This window comes from Lissotriton helveticus, chromosome 2_1 (assembly GCF_964261635.1).
Source record: "Lissotriton helveticus chromosome 2_1, aLisHel1.1, whole genome shotgun sequence".
Classification (NCBI taxonomy): Eukaryota; Metazoa; Chordata; class Amphibia; order Caudata; family Salamandridae; genus Lissotriton; species Lissotriton helveticus.
The window spans coordinates 47679552-47702960 of NC_136059.1; the positions used below are offsets into that span (position 1 = coordinate 47679552).

The following is a 23409-nucleotide window of genomic DNA, read 5'->3' on the forward strand; positions in this document are numbered from 1 at the left end:
CATCCGCAGTGCAAACTTCTCACTCAAGCGTTCAAAGCACACAGTCCTCGCCTACCTGAACATTGGCTCCCATTCCACAAACCGTACAGACAGCCCTGCTCTGCTGGACTCCTACACGTACCCATCCCACGTATTCACAGAAACAGATCAGGAGGACGGGCCTTCTCTTATGTCGCTCCCAAAGCATTGGACAACTCCACCACACACACACACACATCAGAGCCTCCTCCTCTCTTCTGGAATTCCACAAGAAGATGAAGATTTGGCTCTTCGATTAATTCCCCCGCCCACGGTGAGGCTAGCCGTGCATCTGCTCCGCGCCAAGATACCCACCCGGTGATAGTGCACTCTACAACTTACCATAGCATGCTTTCTCAGGACTGAGATATCTGTCTTTGTGTCACTAGTCTCACCTTCACCGTGCACTGTTATCCCAGTTCCAAGACATCCAGAGAGCTTGGACCATGTATCTCCATTCTGATCAGCACTATGATATAAATATGCACTGCTGGCCAATCGGTAGTGTTCTAACTATGTATCTCTATCCTGATTAAAGGTGTGCGAAAGTAGAGCAATTTCATTTTGAGTAATTACACTAAATTTCGCAAAAACTGCAGGAAATTTAGCAAAATTCAGTTAAAATTGAATCCAGCATTTAGCACTATAGTTAAGAACGAAATGTATCCCTCCATCCATTAAGGAAACAGGACACATTTCATGGTAAAAAAATTGAGCATAAAACATAAATGCGGCAAACAATAGCGTTCACGGTCTGGTTCTTCAAGTTGTTTCTGTGCTACCCCTGTAAGAGTTTTTCATGAACAGTATTTAAGTACGCTGCCAAGCAAACTATTTAATTTGGGGAAATTCGCAGAACAAGGATAATGAGGAAATTAAGTGAGATTAGGTTGGTGTTGGCGAAACTGGTCGTGGGTTACTTGAGTTCAGATTCAAAGAGAACCTGACGTGGCAGTTCGGGTTGGAATATTCCCATTGGCGCAGGGTCAAGACGGAGTTTCATATAGCTGGGTCGAAACTGAGGTGGCATGGTGTGCAAAATAACAATAGATCTGAATGCGGCCAGAGGGATTACCAGTGGCTGAGATTCATTTATGCATTCCGTTCATCAGTTTTTTTGTATACCTTAGTGTGTCGCCCTAAGTGGGACAGGTATGCCCAAATGTGGATCCCGCACACACACTATCACTAGAACCAAGCTATATCTGGCTGGTGAGCCCTCAGTAGGGCGATACCAGTAATGGGTTGCTTGTGTTCTGGTTCAGGGAGGACCTGGTTTGTCAGTTCAGGTGGACTGTTCCCACTGGAGCAAAGTTAAGACTGATTTGATTATAGCCGATTTGATTATGTCACACTCACAATAAATGCAAACCATGCCTGGCACTCTCCGATCCTGGTCACACACTCAGGGCCTGATTTAGATCTTGGAGGATGGGTTACTCCATCACAACAGTGAAGCATATCCCGTGCACTGAAATATAAACCCCATTATATCCTATAGGATTTAGATTTAGGCGGCCGGTATCCGTCCCCGTTGTGACGGAGTAACCCGTCCGCCAAGATCTAAACAAGGCCCTCGGTCTGTTGGAGCTGCGATTCAAGAACACAAAAGTCTTGGTCAATAGATGACATATGCCAGAGGGCTTTCTTGGGGTGGGAGAGTCAGAAGTGTGATTGCAGGTTGAGGTGGGCTGCTGCAGGACTGCAGAATAGAGGGAAGGAATGAAGACAAGAGAGGCAGTACAGAGATTGGAGACAGATCATTTACATCACTGCGATCAACTGTTTCTTAAAGTGTGCGGCCCTGCGCTTGCCTCTCATACGCTTCATATGACCTTTCGTTGTGTGTGACCGCACTGCCCATATTCCAGCCCAAGAAATTGGGTGTGGGGGGGAGGGGGCGGGGACGGCAAATCCATGGGAGTAGTCACTCCTTTTCCCGTGTCAGCTGGCTCAGGGTTGGGTTTTTGATTTGCCACCCCCCATTACATAGGCTGGAACAGGGGCAGTGTGATTCTGTAACATAATACATGTCCAGGAATTACATTGCATTAGAGATCACATTTGAATGTATTCACAGCCCAATCATTGGATGATGAACGAAGGCAACAGCACCTCCATGGATTTACAAGTGAAGCTCCTTCCACAGCGCGTGTGCGCATGCACAGGCCTCTGAGTCCGACAGCAGGCCGCTCGTGCCAGTTCACATCATGTGTATGGAAGGTCACTTTAATCTACAGTACTGAGTCTTACTGCACAATCAAGGAATTTTAAGGTTGAGCTTTCCTCTTTATTGCACCGCTACACTCAGGAGTCCCTACGCTTATGCGATATGTAGGGGGGGGGTGTAATGTCTTGCCAATTCTGGTCTACCGCATGTGGATGAAGTGGTTGCTCAGTCTCCTGAGTTGAGCAGCAGGTCTGGGCGAAATGTCGCTTACGCCAGTGTATTATTGCGTAATTTCCAGCATTTCCCATTATGTTTGTTACATAAAATGCCTAAGATTACACCAATATGCTATGGCATGTAGTTGAGATTCTGTTTGGGTAAAAATGTTACAGCGGGAGCACAGAAAGACCTCAAACAAACATAAAATGAGTTCTGTTGCTCGCGTCGTGTGAGATTATGCACTTTGTTAGCAGCAGCGGATGCTACCCAATTGGGGTGGTGGGGCAGGGAGACGAAGGGAGGGTGGGGAATACATTTGTTTTTTTAAAACACTTACCTTAATATCACCAGCCACCGCCTCTCCTCCGTCCGCTCTGCAGCAGGAAGTGAAGAACACAGCCTTCCAGAATCCCTGTCCAATCACAATGCTGCCTTACAGCTCTTCACAGGCACTGGAGGACAGAACCTCTGGGCTTTACTCCCCCCAGATCCTGAAGACCCTGGCTCCTCTACCTCTGTGCCACTGCTATCCTTGGGCCGAATATGTCCATATGTCAGGTGAACTCTTACGCTCCATCTTGTGGTGAACCCAGACTCTCCTGTGTAGGTACCAGAGGTAACTTTAGATGCACAGTAGACAAGCAGAGCTTGCACACACAATAAAGGTCGCAGTACGAGGATTTAGAGTTTCATTTGGAGCAGAATTGGAAGGGCAATCTTTCAATAACACCCACCCCAACAATCATTCTTAGCACAACCTAGGTCATGGAAGGTGTTGGATTCATTTCTAACAGAATGTATGTCGATGCTGCTTAAAGCAGAATACAAAACAAGGTTGCTGCTCTGCTACTGACTTCTGCAGTCGCTGGAACCAAATCTTCAATGGTCGTCCCATTGAAAATGTTGTGGGTTCTGGAGTTGGCACTGGAAAGCATGAACCCAATGGCGTAAAAATCAATCTGAGGTGGAGTCTTTGTCCTGGTGCATGGTGGGTTAACGGAAGCATCACAAGCTATCTTGTGACCTGAAAAGTCTTTATGAAAAATGTGAAAAGCCAGGTCTTCATATTCCTATGGAAATCAAGAAGTGAGGAGGAGGCTCTTATAGGTAGCATTTGCTTGTCCTACGCTTTAGGAGCGAAGTAGGACAAGTCTTGACTGCCGGATCTGGGTTTCCATAAGCGTGGGATTCATGAACGTAGGAGTCCGGAAGAGCGGCAGTGTCTGGAAGGTTTGTGAAAACAGATGCGGTTATAGAAGTATATTGGTGTATAGTTATCAAGGACCCCCTGATTACATGGAGTTTGAGATTCTTAGGTCAGGGAAAGTGAACAATCGGAAAGCAACAACCTAGGCAATCATAACTAAAGTTCAATAATCAACACGAAAATATTAAAGGAAAAAGAGCTACCAGTGAAATCAGTTTCTGATATTTATTAAAATATATATTAAAAAGAGCATACATTTCATATACATAAAAAATCATAACAAATCAATTAATCACTATACATAGAAAAAAAGTTTTTAAACCAATACAACACACAATTATTAACTATCACAAAAATAGTTCATAAAATAGGAGGTGGCAAAATAATTCTCGAGAATTATTTTGCCACTTCCTATTTTATGATTAATTGATTTGTTATGATTTTTTATGTATATGAAATTTATGCTCTTTTTAATATATATGTTAATAAATATCAGAAACTGATTTCACTGGTAGCTCTTTTTCCTTTAATATTTTCGTGTTGATTATTGAACTTTAGTTATGATTGCCTAGGTTGTTGCTTTCCGATTATAGAAGTATATTGGACCAGCCTTCAATTATTGAGTTCAATAAGACTGGCAGATGAAGTGTTGAAACCTAGAGTAAGGCTGCATCAACTAACTCTCACCTGTGTGGGGATGGAGCCTTACTTGTTATTCGCTCCTGGAACTTTCGATAGGATGCTTCCGACGAGATTTAGACTGGGTGTCAGTCATAGATTACTGTCAATACCAACTATGAATGACTGGACCTGAAATCTGATACCCTGCCTGTGTGATAACCACTCTGAGCAGTCTACGATTCATTTTGTTGTATTCTGTAAATTCTGTACAGAGTTGAGGAGAGTGTGGTTACTTCCACTTTTAAAATCTTTGGGAGTAAGGCAATGCCGCCCAGCTTTTATTAGGTTGCCGTTTTTGTAAGATGAACATACTGCAAGGAGGGTGGCTGAGTTTTAAAAAGGAGCTGCAGCAGAGGAAAAGCATGGTATTTGATGTGTAAAGTAAGGGCATTGTCCCTCTTGATGGCGCCGGTTTTACTGTTGTTCTGTAAATACATTTTAACCTGTTAAATTTATAATGACACTTTTATGTGTGTTATAGTATGGTGCTTCTATGATTGGTATAACAACAATCGAAAAAGCTTACAAAAGAAAGAAAGGACCAGTGTTATGTAGTGCCTTAAAGTGTGGGTGAGCCGCTTGTGCCCATTTGTAAATGGGGAGGCGATGTAGCTCCTTCAGGTGTGGTGCGCTGTGGGTGCGCCATGGGAGGCTCAGAGTGAGTCTGGCCCAGAGCTCTGAATGGTCTGCAGCCTTCTGGTGAGGTTTCGTAATGTGTGAGACTACATACTGAGTGACAGTGGTTTTCCCATGTCCTATAAAAAAAACAGACGCCCCCCCTCCTTGGTCTGTTGTATATTGTGGTACTGCACTGTCTCTTGTGCTGTGCCACGCCCCACCCGAGACTCTTCAGCAGAGCTACCCTCCTTGCCTCGCTCCTTCATGCTTTATAGGTCACTTTGACTTATTCTTTGATTACGCTTTAGGTCGGTATGTTTGTAATGTTTTATGATGTTATTTACCAAGGAACTCAAAATAAAGTTTGGAAAAAAAGAGTACATTAATAACAAATGCTCACTGAAGTAATCCCATAGTTTACAAAAGTAGTGGAGCAGAACTATGAACTTGAATGGTTCTGCATGAGGGTACCTCAGCAGAGGGCTTGCTTCCTGAATCCTCCATAGCAGGCGTCTCAAGCTTTTCCGTGACAAGAGCTACTTATGTTATCCCGAGATACTAATACTACTGGCTTTGAAAGAGTTAGCACATCAGAAAATATTATTATATGTGGCCGCCAGCAGGGATCACCTCAGTGCATCAGGCAGGGTCGCCAGCAGCGATCACCTCAGTGCATCTGGTAGGGCTGCCAACAGCGATCACCTCAGTGCATCAGGCAGGGTCGCCGGCAGCAATCACCTCAGTGCATCAGGCAGGGCTGCCAGCAGCGATCACCTCAGTGCATCAGGCAGGGTCGCCGGCAGCAATTAACTCAGTGCATCAGGCAGGGTTGCCGGCAGCGATCACCTCAGTGCATCAGGCAGGGCTGCCAGCAGCGATCACCTCAGTGCATCAGGCAGGGTCGCCGGCAGCAATCAACTCAGTGCATCAGGCAGGACCGCCAGCAGCGATCACCTCAGTGCATCAGGCGGGGTTGCCAGCAGCGATCACCTCAGCGCATCAGGCAGGGTTGCCAGCAGCGATCACCTCAGCGCATCAGGCAGGGTTGCCAGCAGCGATCACCTCAGCGCATCAGGCAGGGTTGCCAGCAGCGATCACCTCAGTGCATCAGGCGGGGTTGCCAGCAGCGATCACCTCATTGCATCAGGCAGGGTTGCCAGCAGCGTTCGCACCAGGCAGGGTTGCCAGCAGCGATCACCTCACTGCATCAGGCAGGGTCGGCAGCAGCGATCACTTCAGCGCATCAGGCGGGGTTGCCGCCAGCGATCACCTCAGTGCATCAGGCAGGGCTGCCAGCAGCGATCACCTCAGTGCATCAGGCAGGGTCGCCGGCAGCAATCAACTCAGTGCACCAGGCAGGACCGCCAGCAGCGATCACCTCAGTGCATCAGGCGGGGTTGCCAGCAGCGATCACCTCAGCGCATCAGGCAGGGTTGCCAGCAGCGATCACCTCAGCGCATCAGGCAGGGTTGCCAGCAGCGATCACCTCAGCGCATCAGGCAGGGTTGCCAGCAGCGATCACCTCAGTGCATCAGGCGGGGTTGCCAGCAGCGTTCGCACCAGGCAGGGTTGCCAGCAGCGATCACCTCACTGCATCAGGCAGGGTCGGCAGCAGCGATCACTTCAGCGCATCAGGCGGGGTTGCCGCCAGCGATCACCTCAGTGCATCAGGCAGGGTTGCCAGCAGCGATCACCTCAGTGAATCAGGCGGGGTTGCCAGCAGCGATCACCTCAGCGCATCAGGCAGGGTCACTGGCAGCTATCACAGCGCATCAGGCAGGGTCACCAGCAGCAATCACCTCAGCGCATCAGGCAGGGTTGCCGGCAGAGATCACCTCAGTGCATCAGGCGGGGTTGCCGCCAGCGATCACCTCAGTGCATCAGGCAGGGTTGCGAGCAGCGATCACCTCAGTGCATCAGGCAGGGTTGGCAGCAGTAACTTTAAAAAGTCTTTGTCAATCTGGAATCCTTTTTCATAGGGAATACATAACAACTGTATCTTCAATCCTCGTGGCACGGAGGTAATAGTATTAGTAATAAGTCATTTAAATCCCCTGCGGTGAAAGTACGTGGCCCTCTCGAAAGATCATTGGTATATTGCTTTTGTTGCATTGAGGGCGGCCTTTGACCTGGTCTCGAGAAGCTTACCATAGTCATCACCGGCCAGCACGGACATCGATTCAATATTATTAAACACTAATCAGACTGCAGGATAAGACCTACGTACAAGTAAGGTGGGGGAGCAGGGGGGAGCTAACCAATCCTAAACCAATTGTACTTGGGGTACAGCAGGAATGTGTTCTTGCCTCCACTCTGTTCACCCTCTGTATCAATGACCTGGTGGAATTTTTACTAAACGTTGTTCATTATTGCCCAAAACTGGGGGTGGTGGGGGATGCCCCATTCTCGCCTTACTATTTGCAGACGTCACCATGCTACTCTACCACCCTCCTAGAGTGCTGCTGAACCTAGTAAACAGCTTGGCGAATTGCAACTCTGGAGGTTTGGAAGATAACACCTCCAAAACCAACATTATGATTCTAAATCCCAAAAAAACTTGTAACCGGGGGTCCTATATGTGCGGAGCAGAACTTCAGCAGATTGACCGATTTGACTACCCGGGGATGAGGTTCAATAAACCGGCAAAATGGAAGGCCATATTTTAAAATCTGAATTTACTCTGTTACAAGTTGCAACCTCAGTCACCAAACGATTCAAAGCCTCAACACCTAAATATATGTCCCCGGTCACTGAAACGTACAGGGCCAAGATGCAATCAGCTGCCTCTTAGGGGGCAGAAGGTTGCTGAGTGTAGAGTACTCATGGGCTGTCCGTTAAAGGAGTTTTTTTATTAAATCATTGTTTTGTTGACCACAAATTACTCCATCAGTCCCTCTTTTCTTTGACAATGGCCTTACAAGAACAGGGGACCTTTTTAAGCAGAGACCTTTACTTTATTGGGTTAGACTATGGTGCACCCCCGAAATGCCTATATACAGTTCTGCTTTTGAGGAAGTTTTATCTTTAAGGAATAGTACCACCATTCCTTGGGTACATTTCATAAAAACCCATCTGAATCTGCTAGGCCTGGGTATGCTCTGGTTAAATCCATCTCAGATGAATGTTAATTTCAAGGCAAATGTTAAAGAAAACTACTGGGCCTTTACAGTTGGGTCATACCATCGCAATACAAAGACTAGTGGTTTGACGGAGGGTTTCTTGATTTGTAAGCCTGTCCCTGCATTAGAATTATTCATGGATGTTTTTTTGCTCTCGCCTAGCGATCAGCGCATGCGCTGCCCGCCTTGGCGAGATCTATTGTTGTCGACTTCTTTGCCGAAGTGAGACAGGAGATGTGCACCTGTACGGCTCGGCGTTAGCATAACTCGAAGGACAGGAGATGTGCACGCGTACGGCACGCGCCGTTATCACAACTCCTGCTCGTTCGCTCCCTCCCTGTCTCTGAGGCCCGTTCTGCTTTCATTACATGCCGCTGCCTCTCTCCCTCTCTGTCTCCATGAGGCCCCTTCTGTTTTCATAATATGCCGCCCCTTGTGCGTTATTATCTGGCCATACACATGCCCTTTGATACTGTTTTTACTGTTACACAAGCTATTTTGGCCAGCATTAACACACAATAGCACACCATAGCACTACTCCTGCTAGCTCGCTCCCTCTCTTACTGTTCTTCTCATGGCTGTTCCAACAACTGGCTATCAACGCAGTGATGTGCTGAACACACCCACGAACACACAGCTGTCTCGAGCCCCACAAGCCGTGGACATGTTAGGATGTAGAAGTCTCAACTTTAAAACTCTCGCAAAGCATCGACAAGGGTGCCTGTAACACAAAACAGTAACCATCCAATGGAGGACAACATTATTTTCAACAACAACCCCCGCCCCGCCCCCCACCTTCCCTCCACAATGGCCGTCACAATTAGTTATGCACGCCAGACCACTTTCGCTTTAAAAGTCCCTTTGCAGCACTTTCTTTTTTTTTTACATTCAGTGAGTGTGACCCGCCATATTTACCACGCAGCATGGCGAGCAGTCCTTTTTTTTTTTTTTTAATTGGCCCCACGCCGTAGACAGCAGGCATTGAAGGCATGAGGGAGGAGCGGGCAGCTTTCCCAGCTTACGCCAGCGGGCTCTGGCGTGCTGTTCTCCGCCCCTCATGCTGCCTAGGTCTGCTCCCTGCAAATGCAAGCACGTCCACAGACCAGCCAGCCGCAGTCCTCCTAGTTTTATTTTAATCGCCTTGTGCCAACGATAGCAGGCATGGGAAGTGTGCGGGGAAGAGCGGGGCAGCTTTCCTTATTAAAAACACAAACAGGATCTCCAGGTCTTGGTTAATTAGGTGTTGTTCATCGCTTTCACTTTCACAAACCATATTCACAATCGTTGCTTTGTGGCACACGTTACGTGTTTCTACAGTAGATCAGGTGCAGTGCCCCAATGCTGAACTTCACATGGCTGCCGCAAAGACGTGTGCACATATGTGCACTGTAACAGCAACTTCTCAAAATCGTAGTCCAAGGGGATGCAGGACCAGGACACTGCTCACCCACCTCAAACTGCAGAGAAAACAATGCACCAACAATGACTGCTACTACAACATAGCGCGCAGCAGCTGGTTTAGAGCGGACACTCATAGGGCAGCCTCAACAGCATGAATGAGGCACAACTGATCCAGTGGAAGACGCTGGAGCTGACAGACCAGCCCCTCACCCCTAAAATGGTCAGAAACTGAGGTAAGGAGCTTCTAGTTTATTAAGCTGTTGGCTCCCAACGTCGGGCAACTACCAACTGAACCCACCCCAGAATTCCACACAGGGGACACCCTAAGCCCCCAAATTCACATTCCAGTCAAAACACTATTTCCATCTCTCTACCTTTCGACATGCCCATTTATCTTACCTCCCTTTTCAAATGTGTCGCGGTCTTTTTTTACATTCCTTATTTCTCAGTCGGCCTCTCTTTTATATCCATATCTGTTTTTCTGCTTTTATATATCCATGTCTGTCTTCTGCCTTTGTAAATACCCATGTATTTCATATGTGTCCAAGTCTCTTTCTTCTTCCTGTCCAAATCACAGCTTTATATCTTCACCAGATGTCAGTCTCTCCTTAGCGTATTCAGCATTATCAGACTACCACCTGTCCACGCATCTGAGTTTCGTTTCCGCCCTTCCCAATGCCCATTTATCTTTCAGTTGCCTCTCTTCTGCCTTTCTAAACTTTATTACTTAATTTCTCTATATGTATCAGTGTCTCTTCTGCCTGTCCAGAATTCTCTCACTCTTCAACATGTTCACTTGTAAGAGAATCTTCGGCCAATCAAGTTATTCTTTTGTCTAGTCAGCATACCATTAAAAGGGCTCTTACAGCTGTTGTAAGCGAGTGAGTACTAGAGGATAGGACCTGCAGCCCCCGCATGTTGGTCTCCTGCTTCGTCACATGTGTGGATTTCATCCATGTGTCTGTTTGTCTTGTTATCATGCAGCGACTGCCTACATATACAGCTATTCCGGTGTCTCTTTTCTGTCCAGACTCACTTTTGTCAAAATTGAAAACATGGCTCGTTAATACGCATTAATTAGGCTAGCATGCTGTCGTTCCTACATTACTGTAGCACCAGGGCGCCCTTTCGGGCAACTGTAACGCTTTACAAATATTTCAATTTATTTTTTCATTCCAGTAAAATTTCTACGTGTTCGAATGTCTCTACCTTTACTTGAGCTCTGCGTTTCTTCGGTATGGACTACTGCCAGTGTCTGTTTTCAGCGTGCTTGCCTCTAAAACATCTCTATGCGGTTTCTACCGGCTCTCCCCCTCTTGGGGCTGCGCCCCGTCCTTTATTTGCTTTGCATGGCCTGGTACCCACCCTAAGGCTGTTTAGGATCTGTTGTCAGCCCTCACAAAAGGATGCAAAGGGCAATAAACTTAGCCTTGTCAGTGTAAAATGGCAACTGTTTGTTGGGAACCTGTGATAGAGCTAGATTTCATTAAGATTAACCATTGCTTTACTTTTGTGCTTCAAAAAGACTGCATTTAAATTGACACGCACATTTTGGTGCAAGTGAAAACACATGGCACATGAGACATGAAATGAAGTCTAGTCAGTCTGAAATGGTTGTGCTGAATTAACATTTGTTTTTGCAGTGTAGAGAAAACTTGTGATTTAAGTGTTTTTTTTTTTAGTTTTGAAGATAATCATAGATAGAATGTGTTCTCTCTTCCCAGCTCGTTTTTCTTGTAATCTACACCCCTGTTCCTGTCTGAAGAGACTTTGGCTTTGTTGCATATTTAAAAAAACATGTTCAGTTCATAACACATCTTTTTATAATGTGTGTTAATTAACCATGAACCAAACACTATACGTAGGGCAAAACGCTCTTTGCATGAAACGCTATCTAAAACATTAAAGTATGTTGCTATGACTATGTATTAACTGTGTGCGCTTTGAAAATGTACACTAATGCATGTATAATGCTATGTTGCACATTGCACATTTTTGCATGTTGTACACAAATAATAAGAAAAGCTGCTTTAAACTAATAGCTTTGCTAGGTAGTCATTTCTATAGGGTATTAGTACGGGGAAGGTAAAACATAATGGGTTTTATTTCGTAAATTAATACTATTTCTGTGTTTGTTTTGTTTTTGGGCCTAAGACAAAATGTCTGCCTGTGAATCCAACAAGTCTGTGAATTGTATTAAAAAGAAGAGAGCATGCGCAGATTGTGCCAGCTTGCCTCAAGTAGAGGAGTCAAGGCCACTATGAACTGTACATTCATGTGATCGTGCTAATGTACCAGTGTTAGTTAAAGTATCCTTCCTGCGTGCAATGTGACAGGAAGAAGGAAATAGACTGAAACTTTTTTCCCAGTAAATGTTGCTGAAACATATAAATGTATTAATCATTAATGCTTCTTTTATTAAAACCGGTATGGTTTGGAATTTGCAATGAGAACAGAATGGTGGGACCCTCATGCCATCTATGCTAAACAATCAAGTACAAGCTTTACTGAATCTGAATTTTTTTGGTGTACTCTGCCAAGAATTAGAGTATAAATAATGACCTCTTTGGAGGCATGTTGGGTTTAGGCTCTTAGGCTTTAGAGGGGCGTGTGAGCTCTTGAGAGGGAGCAGATTAGACCAGACATCATATGGGTTAGGTACGAGAAACATCACAGGAGAAGATTGCTGCAGCCTGGGAGAAGATTGCGTCCGAGGCGAGGTGTGGGGTTTCTTGCGCATATTTTTTTCAGAGAAGTCCTTGAACGTCATATTTTTGGCAAGGCAGATCACATTCCTCTGTGGACTTGAATTCTAAGTTTATGCTTTGACTAATTAACTAGTTTTTTTTAAGGATTTGTTTGTCTTATGCATTTATTTCTCTTTATGGGAGATTTTTGCAAATTATTAATTATTGATTAGCCTTGCATAATTCACTCTTGAATTATATTTCCTGAACTCTTTAAAGAATTCTGATTGACATTTGATGCCTTATTCCTTTCCTTTATGGAATGCTTTGTATGCAACTTATAATATGTTCTGTATTGAATTCTATTTTTCCTGTTTTCAACATTCTGTAACCTGATTGACATTGGACTAATGAATAAAGGGTCAGAGAAAAAAAATTACTTTTGACTAGAAAATAAAACCCTTTAAAATACTCAACAACTCTCTTTATTGGCTTAAATAATAATTGAATATTTGTTACTTTTCATTTTTATGTAAAGTCTCCTGAAGGTAATACATGGTGTCAAGGGCCCAACACCTTTTCAGCTGTAAAATAGAGGTAGATGAAGTTTTGCATTGAGAAATTACCGTGAAATTACCGCTGTATCACCTGCTAGTCATGAACCGCATTTATCAGTGGTAACCATTCAACTCGCTGAGCTTTCCTGCTGTTATACATTTAACTCTCGCATATATTGTAAGTTCATCTGATAAAGCTTCCATCAATTAAGGTTTTACTTATGTAGGCATTTCTATGTATTGGCCCTTTTACTTCTGTTACGCGGTACATCTTATTTAATCTGGAGCACTATTTTCTTTAACAAGTTTCTTCCACTAAAGGCACAACATGCTTTCCTGCAACATTCAGCTTTCACTTCCCAAACAGCCAGGGACAGTGGCTGCCGCTTCTTTGAAACTGAATAGGTCTCGCAGTTTACAAGAGTTTGAGCTATTGGCATTGTAAATGACAATGCCTTTTATTTATCTGTTTTAAAAACAACAGATACATAAAAGGCATTGTCATTTACAATGTCAATAGCTTAAACTCTTGCAAATGCGAGACATATTGCATTGCAAATGATTATTTTATTCTACATCTGGCGTGCACCTTGCTAATTAAACTTTGACTTGGCAAGTTACTTTTAAATGATTTCACGTATAAGTGGGACCCCGCTAGACAGAAAACGCAAAATTGTCCACTATGGTCTGGTCGTACTGAGGACATAGCACATTTACTTTTTTTTGCACAGAATATATTAATCCCAGGAGGTCCTGGATAAGGCTACTATGTTCTGCTTTAGGCCCAAGACATTATGCTGAACCTTATAGGATCCTAAGATCTGACTGCAGTAGTGAGATGGCTTTAAATCTTGGTTACTACCTCGTAGAAGTGAGGCGTATAAGAAAAGCATTTGGAATCTTACTGTAAGCACAACTAGATGAAGCCTCCTTAGATCACCTTTTCTTTAATATATGTTAACTAGTATAATATTCCTTACCGTTTTGTCTGCATACATACTGTTTGTAAAAAACCTTTTTATCAATGTACACTATTTGGTTAATGTTAATACTTTTAACATTTACATGTTTATTTGTTATTACTTGTAGCTGCTTACCATGTTCTTGCACTACTATCAAACACTTTGATTTTAAAATATTTGTTTTATATATATTTAATAGTTGTATGGACCTGTTCCTGAAATAACTATATTGATTGACTATTTGTAATAAGTCACCTGAACGTCACATGATTCATCACTCGGCTTTAAAAGTATTTTGAAAATCCAAACAACATTTAAGAGTACTGACAATGCACGTCCTTCCATCTTGAATAATCCCTTCTCAACGTTGGTATAAATTTACTAATTCAGCCTAGCAAAAGCCTCTAGTTTAGTAGGCTGAGCTGCACACAGGAGAGCTACTCAAAGGCAGCCGGAGAGCTATCAGTAGCCTACGAGCTACTCGTTGGAGAAGGAGAAGCCGGCTACGCAGCAGTGATAGACCTTCGAGTCAAGCCACCTTTAGAGTTCTGCTTTTTGTCCTTCTCACCCATGTCACATGAAGCCTGTTATGAGAGCTCACCCTGACCTCCAAATGTGTGAGACTCATTCACTGACTGTAGATCTCTGCCAACTAATTAGTTTATCAATCATCGGATTACTAGGGCCCATCAAAACTTACGGTTCATAAGATTGAATTTCTTAATCTCTGGTCATGACACACTTCTGAATCCCTCGTGTCTTCACATCATAACATCTTCACACTTTCTACTCAAGTTCCAGAGCGAAACTTCTGGAGATCTGATCTGAGGCAGACCCCTAGAACACTCTACAAAGATTACCATGCTGTGATTTCTCAATGATGACCAACCTTTGAATGCGGATTCGTCAGGCTTATTCTCTGATCCTAAATCGTACCATTAAACTGATGATGAACTATGTATTTCTTGGGATCAAGAATTTTATTTTACGTTTACACTTGTGATTTAAGAACAGCAATTTTGCAGTATGTAACTCCGTTATTGCGCTGTGAGTGCATATAGGCCCTGATGAAATGACATGTCGTGAAACACGTGTTGGCCCATGAGGCCTATCCCTTTCAAGAATAATAAATACAAATCTTTCTTTGAAGCCTTCTATCATTCCATTGTATTATTCTGAAGATCTCAATATGCAGTCTCTTTTTTAATCTGAAACAAGGGTGTCATGTTAAAGAAATCCCCAAATGTTGCATCACAGCTCCCAACTCCTAATCAAACATGACAGCGCTGGTCTTGGACGATTCCTTATGTTTTCAAAAATTATCTATTGATGGTAGCCCCTGACCCGGCAGCTAGACTTGCTCCAGTCAAACTCAATCAATGAATCAGAATCTTGTAAAGCACGCATACTCACCCATGAGGGTCTCAAGGCGCTGGGGGGGAGAGGGGACTGGGTGTGCGGTACAGTCAAAGAGCCATATCTTGAGGCCCTTCTTGAACTGCGGCAGCAATGGTTATTGCCTAAGGTGCAGAGGCAGGGAGTTCCAGGTCTTTGCAGTGAGGAACTAGAAGGATCTTCCTCCAGCCATGGTTTTGCGGATCCGTGGAACGGTGGCCAGGGCCAGTTGGGCAGAGCGGAGATGTATGACGGGAATGTAGAAAGAGAGGCGGGAGTTGAGGTATGCAGGTCTGGAATTGGGGAGGGCTTTGTAGGGGTGCGTGAGAAGCTTGAAGGTGATTCTCTTGTTAACAGTCAGCCAGTGAAAGTCTCTCAGGTGGCCAATGATCTGGTTGCAGCATGGGTTGTTCAGGATGAGTCGGGCGGAGGCGTTCTGGATGGTCTACAGTTCGTTTTTTTGTTTCAGGGTGGTGCTGGCGTAGTGTGCGTTGCCATAGTCGAGTCTGCTGCTGACTAGCGCATGGGTGACTTTACCTGAACTCGGCGGAGATCCACTTGAAGATCTTACGAAGGAGGAGGAGCTGTGCAAGCAGGTCAAGATGGAGTTGATTTGGGGTTTCATTGAGAGCGAAAAGTCAAGGTTGGTGCCGAGGTTTCGTGTGTGGTCCATGGGTGTGGGGGGATTCTGTGCACTGCGGGCTGCTAAGAGTCATCCCAGGCGGAGGGGGAGGAGCCCAGGATTAGGACTTCGGTCTTGTCTGAGTTAAGCTTGAGGCAGCTGTCCTTCATCCAGGTGATAACTGCCTTCATCCCATCATGGAAGTTGCTTTTGGCGGCTATGGGTTCGTCTGTGAGGGAGAGATTCAGCTGGGAGTCCTCGGCGTAGAAGATGATGTTGAGTCCGTGGCTTCTGACGATGGCTGCAAGAAGGCAGGTAGGTGTTCTAGAGGTTGGGGAGGTTGGGGATTCAGGGAGGATCCCTGAGGCATTCCGCAGCTGATCTCTGTGGGTTCTGATTTGAATGGTAGAAGTCTGACTATTGCGTTCATCTGGTGAGCAAAGAGCAGATCCATTCTGGGGCTTTGTCGCAGATGCCAGCATTGTGGAGTCTTGCGCAGAGGGTGTGGTGGGCGATGGTGTCGAAGGCAGCCGAGAGTCCAAGGAGGATGAGAGCTGCAGTCTCGCCTCAGTCGAGGAGGGTGCAGATGTCATCTGTAGCTGTGAGGAGAGTGGTTTCAGTGCTGGTATTGCTTCTGAAGTCTGAATGGGAAAAGTCCAGGATAATGTTTCGACGAACTTGGAGAGTTGGGCATTGATGGCTTTCTCAATTACTTTGGCTGGGAAGGGAAGCAGAGAGATGGATCTGTAATTCTCAAGATCCATCGGGTTGGCAGAAGGTTTCTTCAGCATAAAGGGCTTCAAGTCTTCCGGGAAAGTTGCGGCATGATGGAGCAGTTGATGGTGCAGCAAAGTTTGGGTGAGATGGAGGTGCCGGCTGTGTTGAAGAGGTGGTGAGGGCAGGGATCCGAGGGGGCTCAGGAGTGGATGCTCTTCATGATCCTGAAGGTGTCATCAGATGCGAGGGTAGTACAGTTGGCCAAGGTCTGCAGGGGACTGGAGACATGGGTGCAGTGGTTGCGGGGGGGTGGGTGAGTCTTGGTTTGCAAAGCTGTCGTAGCTCACCTTGATCTTGCGGTGGAAGAAGATGGCGAGGTGGTAGCAGAGGTTTTGGGATGGAGGAATGTCTACTTTTTTGACAACAGGGAAGAGTTCTTTGCTGTTGTGTAAGTTGGCGTAGATGCGTTACTCGATGGCTGCTTTCTTTGTTCTGATGAGGCATGTGGTGTGCGGTGATGGCGGATTTGAAGGAAGCGTGGTCTGCCATGATCTTGCTGCTCTTCCATCTTTTCTGAGCCGTCTGCAGGTGCACCTGGACTCTTGGAGGGCAAAGAAGAACCAGCTGGCTTTTTTGGAGGGCTGCTTCCCTGAGGGTTTCTTAAGGGCAGCCAGTGGGTTGGGGCAGTCACAGATCCAGGGGTGGAAGTTGTGTGCTGAGGTGTTGGCGTCCGTGGATGTCTGTGGTGGGGACTTGCTGAGGGAGGTGGTGAGCTGGTCTTCAGTGACCTTGTTCCAACTTCTGCAAGTTGCAGTAGGCGTGGTGGCCTACGGGGGTTTAGTGAAGGAGAAGTGGGCGCAGTGGTGGTCGGTCGAGTGTGGCTTGGAGGTGTGGCTGACAGAGACGCTGTTGCTTGCGAATAAGATGGGGTCGAGCGTGTGCCCTGCTGAGTGGGTTGGTATTTTGACCAGTTGTTTGAGTCCAATGGTGGCGAGGTTCTCCAGTAGGGATGCGGTGTTGTAGTCTCTGTGGTTGCCCAGGCGGAAATTGAGGTCGCTTAGGAGGATATAGTACATCGAGGCAAAAGCGTGGTGAGTGATGAAGTCGGTTATGGCTTTGCTGAAGGGGGAGTGGAGTCCGGGAGGACTGTAGACAAGAGTGCCGTGGAGGGTGGCATTCCGTTTGGTCTGGATCTGTAAGTGGAGGTGCTCCATTTCGGGTGAGTGCTCGTCAGAGGGTGTCTTTGTGTATGATGGCGATGACTTCTCCCGGCGGTAAGACGTGGTCCTTGTGAATGATTTTGTATCTGTCGGGGATGGCAGTTGCAATGTGCGGGACTGAGCTCAAGTTCATCCATGTTTCTGTGAAGTTCCCAGATCTCAATGGCGTACGTTTTAATGAGGGAGCGGCTGTTGAGTAGGATACATCTGAGGTTGTCGGCTCTGGTTCTTGAGGGTCATGTGGTCAGTAGGTCTGATATGCGGAGGAAGGTGAGGCAGGTGAACAGGCCTTGGGTGTTCTTCAGCAATGCGAGGTAGCAGGCAGAGTGGCAGCTGGTGTTGAGGGCATGGAGGGTGCTGGCGTCGTAGCGGTGAATGGTCCGAGGATCAGGGTCCATGGAGCTGGGCGCGGTCCTGGAGCGAACAGCTTTGCCTGCGGCATGGCATGGCCACCATTGAGTAGTATGAGGGGAAGGACGGGATAGCTGGGAAGTGGGAAAGCGGTGCTCGAGAGGGGCGGGGCACGAGCAGCAACGGGGACACAGAGAGGAAAAGACACAAAGAGTGAAAAGGTGCAAATGGTGAGAGAAAGTGACAAAAAGCAGAAAAGATGAAAGGAAGGTAAAAAGAGATCAGAGGGAAAAAGATAGAAAGCAGAGAGACAGAGGGCAGAGCAGCAGCAGAGCAGAGATGCTCCCCACTGGACCACCGGGGATGAGGCGCAGGCTGGTGCCAGCGGGTGGAGGGCTTCGAACTGCGAGGGTCAGGGGCAGCAGCTACCAGGCGGAGTTGTGCGGGAAGGGAAGAGGTTCAGTGACAAGGTCATTAAGATTGCTCTTGACAGCTTCCAAAATATTCAGGATTCTGCTGTCTCCACCAGCCTCAGGGATCAAAGCGGGAATTTACATTTACAACGGAGGCAGAGCCACACGTGCCGTTTCCACGCAACCAAGCTTGCCTTGACCATGCATATGCCTTAACCATGCATGTGCGTGGTTAAGTGCGCGCTCTAGATGTGGATGGGCAGGCGCAGGAAGAGGAATGATCAGGATAGGAGACAGACTGGTAAGCGGGGCCGGGGCTAGAATTTGGGGGAGTGGGGGGGTGTAGTTTTAGGGGTGGGGAAATATTTAGGGCTACGGGCTGTTTATAGGGTTGGGTGCCATGTTTTAGGGCTCAGAGCAGGATGGGGGTCCGGGTAGATTTAGGGATGGGGTTGTTTTTAAGGCTCAGGCTGTTTACAGGCAGGGGACAGGGTTTTAGGATTCAGGGCGGGGGGTCGGGGTAGTTTTAGGCGTGGGGGTAGTTTTTAGGACTCAGGTTGTTTATAGAGCAGGGGGCAGGGTTTTAGGGCTCAGGGCGGAGGGGCTGGGGTGTGATCTTTACCACACATCCTTTTACCAATCATGCCTTCACCACAAAATTGCATGGTAAAGGTTTATGTGGTAAAGGAATGCATTGTTCAGAAGCATTCGTTGTTCGTCCTTAATTGTAGAGGCATGCATGGTTAAGCCATGCATGCATCTGTCATTCAAACGGTCAAAGCCAATGCTCGTGTGATACATAAAACAGGAAGAACTCTGCATCCTTCATTAATGTGCCAAGGAAAATGGGACCCTTTACTCCTCAGGCAAGAACTTGCGATGGAGTCCTTCGGACACTTGGGCCGGACACTTCTTTTACTCTCATTCTGCACCAGAGTGGCGGTGTAGGGAGAAGTGTGAACATGGACACCTGTGTTATGTGTTACCCTCATTTATCATACGGAAGTGGCCATGGGAAGGACAGACCAGAACCGTGAGGGATACCCCAACTGGGGAAGTAGCTGAGTACTGAATGAAAAGTCTCCCCCAGCAATCACAGGCATCCAGATACGCATGTGCTAGTTACGCTGCCCTCTGAACTGTGTATCGACATTAAGTATTCTGTTATGAGGTACAAGTAAAGTACTTTTTAGGTCAAACCTGCTGCTCGCTCTGCGAGACTGCTGTAGTAGAGTATGGGGGAGAAGCCATGCCCACTCTCCTTCCATATTTTTCATTTGCTTTTGTCATTTTCTTCCGTAAATGCTACCTTCGGATTAGTTAATAGGCTTGTTAGTTCCTCCTTAGTACAGCCTTGTCTCATTTGTAACCTCCCACAGCTACTGGCCCCTTTACTTTGGTTGTTACATGGGACCTGATATTTAGTCTGTAAGCACTATTTACTTTATTGAATTTCTCTTACTGCAGGCCAGACATGTGCTGCTTCAGCTGAAACCACTTTTTAAGCAGCACGGCCGCCCCTGTAACACGGGCGGCTGTTTTCTATCATGTTAACCCGGCATTATCTCATGTCTGTTTCAACCCCCCAAGTAAAATGGATTTAGAAATGATTAGCGAATTAAGTCATGTGAATTTCAGGTAGTACATAATCCTGTGCTAATGGGCTGAAGTTGACAACAGCATATCTGTGTTACATGTCATCTGTACTAAAGCCACGTCACAGGGGTTGTTTTCTAAAGCCTGTTTAATTAACAACAACACCACCAATACCACCACCATCAATACCACCATCACCACCAATACCACCACCATCAATACCACCACCAACACCACCACCACCACAAATACCACCACCACCACCATAGATACAACCACCAATACCACAACCACCGCTACCAATACCACCACCAATACCACCACCACCAATAAAACCACCAACACCGATAACATCACCACCAATACCACCACCACCAATACCACAACCAATACCAATTCTACCACCACCACCAATATCACCACCACCACCACCACCACCACCCCCACTTAAGTCACCCCCACCACCACCAATACCACCACCACTAATACCACCATCAATACCACAACAACCAATACTAGGTCTCACATTTGCAAGAGTTTAAGCTATTAGTATTGTAAATGACAATGCCTTTTATTTATGTTTTAAACCCAAACATAAAAAACAAGCTTTGTCATTTACAATGCCAATAGCTCAAACCCGCGTGAATGCGAGACCTATTGCATTGCAAGTGCTTGTTCTTACAGGTAACAGCAGTGGCAGTACCTTGATTTACTGACTCTTAATACTGGTTTCATTGCATCCTGAACTTCTGCCCTACACCGCCTCCCTGATTAAGCCTCGGGCTGCCCTGGTGGCAAGTGCTAAAGGGCTGTGCTTGGTGTCCAGCTTTGGGCCCAACCGTAGGGTAAGGTCCTGGGACACCAGTGGTAATAGGCTGTGGCTGCTACAATTCCAGCCCTTTGGGCCCGAGGTTTCGGAAAAACTTCCCAGAGACACTGTTAAAATAGTCTTTTAAGCCTTTCTTCTCTTGAGCAATTAGGAGTCAAAATGTTATCTTAACAATCTACAATTGAGATTTGCCAATTTGATTTTGTATAAGAGTAGCTCGGACCCACCCCCCTTTGTTTACTTGGCACCTTTCCTGTGCGCACGCCAGCACCCTGGGTAATGTATCGCCATAGTACCATGTTTGGGGTGGCAGTAGACCCCCTGGAGAACCGAAAGCCACAGCTTTTGCTGCTGCTGGTGTAATAAAAACTGACCCACTTGACCCATCTTGGTTTGTAACTGTAATAAGTTGTATTTAACGTGCTTATAACAGGTGCTCTACAACAGAAACAAAACAATGCATCGTAAAACCTGAAACCCTTGCATTCTACTGCAAACCAACAATCACAAGCAGGTAACTGGAGGAAGGTCCGAGGAGGCCGTACGTGTCTTCACGGGGCTCAGACAGGCACAAGACGGTGGAGCAGACCGACCTCCATGTGGCCATCTGTCCAGAGGGGGCCAAGAAACTGTGCGGGCACACTCCAAGCGCTAGCCTCTTCTTCTACCACCGGTGCATCCCTCCAAACTATGGGTCAACCAGTCCTGGGAGATGTTTCCAGGCCTGCAGCTGTGGGCGCCTCCTCCGGTGCGAGGTGGTCTGTCCGCAGTGGAGGCCTTGGGTTAGCCGGGTGGCCAGGTCATCTGGCGCCCGCCAATCAGGTGGATGTGCAGGTGGTACACACTCTGGGCGCCATGTTTGCCGTCGTTGATGACTGAAAGGCAGTATTAGAAGAGAAGGCATTATTAGGTTTGAAGAAAGGGTACACAAACCAATGTCTCACTCACCACAAGGGGAGCGCAATGACGCAGGGGGTGGAAGAGTCTACAGCCACCAATGGATGCAATGGGGGAGGAGGGAGTCAAGGGGGTGGAAATATCTAGGAATATCTAGGAAAAGGTAGGGGAGAATGGATGGGAGGGTACACCAATCTAGGTGGAGACAAACACAGTGAGATGGTACACTTACACTTAATTTGTAAAAAGAAATCATATATATAATAAGTGCCAGGGCCCTCATTAGGAGGACACTGCAGCTTGCACCATCTACTGCCCCTGCTAGTGCTACCAACACAACTACTAACCATCGCACTCCTACAAGTATGTGAATTCAGACCATCCGAGGCCCACAAAGCTATAAGGATGGTGTGGGTGGCAGGTATTAGTTGTGTTTTTTAATTAAATACACATTAAAATGACTGTTACTGTGCTCATCTCAAAATCAGACAAAGAGCACAGCCACGTGACAGACTGCCATAAGTACCAGACCTGAGCATTATTAAGTGCCGGTGCTGAGCACCGGATACCCTCGGCTCAAATTAAGCGCTATGCTGAAGGCTCAGGAATTCCAGAATTTCAGCGGAAGTGAACCCTGTGTAGTGACCTGAGATCTGACTTCACAGAGTGCCCCAGGACCAGAGTACAGCTCCTGCTCTGGTCACCGCTGAGTTGCCTTCCTGATGGTCCCCACCAGCCACCACTTACCGGTCGGTACGGGAAACAGTCAGCCCAGATACTGTGAACTGTGACAAGACTAATGGGGGTAGGGGTGGAAGTCGTAAGAGGTAGGTTGTGCTGCGGGAGTCAGCCAAAGAAGGGAACCAAGTGATGAAAGGAGGAGCCTTGCAGTGTTGCACCGCAGGCCTGACGGTGTGACAGGCCACAAGGGTGGGAATACATAGTAAATGTGAACCACTGTCTTCAGAACTTCCCAGAACCATCCGGGAAAGAGCATACATGTCTGTTAAAACCGGGGCGGGACTGGCCTTTGCGACATTGGGCGTTTCCCCAGGAGGCTGGAAGGGTGGGGGCGGTTTTGCAGCTGTGGATGCTGTTTTTAAATTTCACCTGCACAGCTGTGAAATCTGTTGTATTTAATATAAATCTTAAAAGGGGCTTTCATCCCACACCCTTGCTTTCCTTGTTTTTCATTGGTTCCTGGGCTTGTCGCTTACTTTTCCTCCGTTTCTATTGGCTGTAGCATACTGGTTCGTGTTGCTACTCGCGTTTGCCTCATGTACTTCTCTTATCAGTTTCCCGGCTACCAAGTACTGTTTCCATCCACCTTGCGTAAATACTCCTTTTCATTGCCTGCACAGCGCTTGCGCTGTGCTTGTTCCTTCAGCACCCTCTGCATTAATGTCAAGCTTCTGCACATTAGCCATCCTTTGAATGCTGATTCCCAACCCTTAGGAAAGGCTGTATGACTGGTATCTAACGTCACCTTATCGGCGTTGCGAGTGCTGTATACAAATAGGAACTCACTGCCTAAGCAGATCCTTGCTATTATGTTAGCTGAACAGTTGTTGCAATCATGTCATGTGTGAGGTCAGCAGTGTGGAATGGACTTCTAGATTACAGCACATTTAAACCTGCGTTGAACTTCGCGAGTCTGCTTCGTATTTCGCTACGTTCCTGGATTCATGATCCTTTTCTAAAGCCTTGGTTCCGACCCAAGAGTTTCAAGA

The 23409-nt window shown here is 46.5% G+C and overlaps 1 protein-coding gene across 2 annotated transcripts in view; it reads right to left on the reverse strand.

Moving 5' to 3' along the window:
- Positions 1-23409, reverse strand: part of LOC144817695 (long-chain-fatty-acid--CoA ligase ACSBG2-like) — a 607186-nt gene that overhangs the window by 479294 nt on the left and 104483 nt on the right. The gene's annotated exons all lie outside the window — the stretch shown is intronic.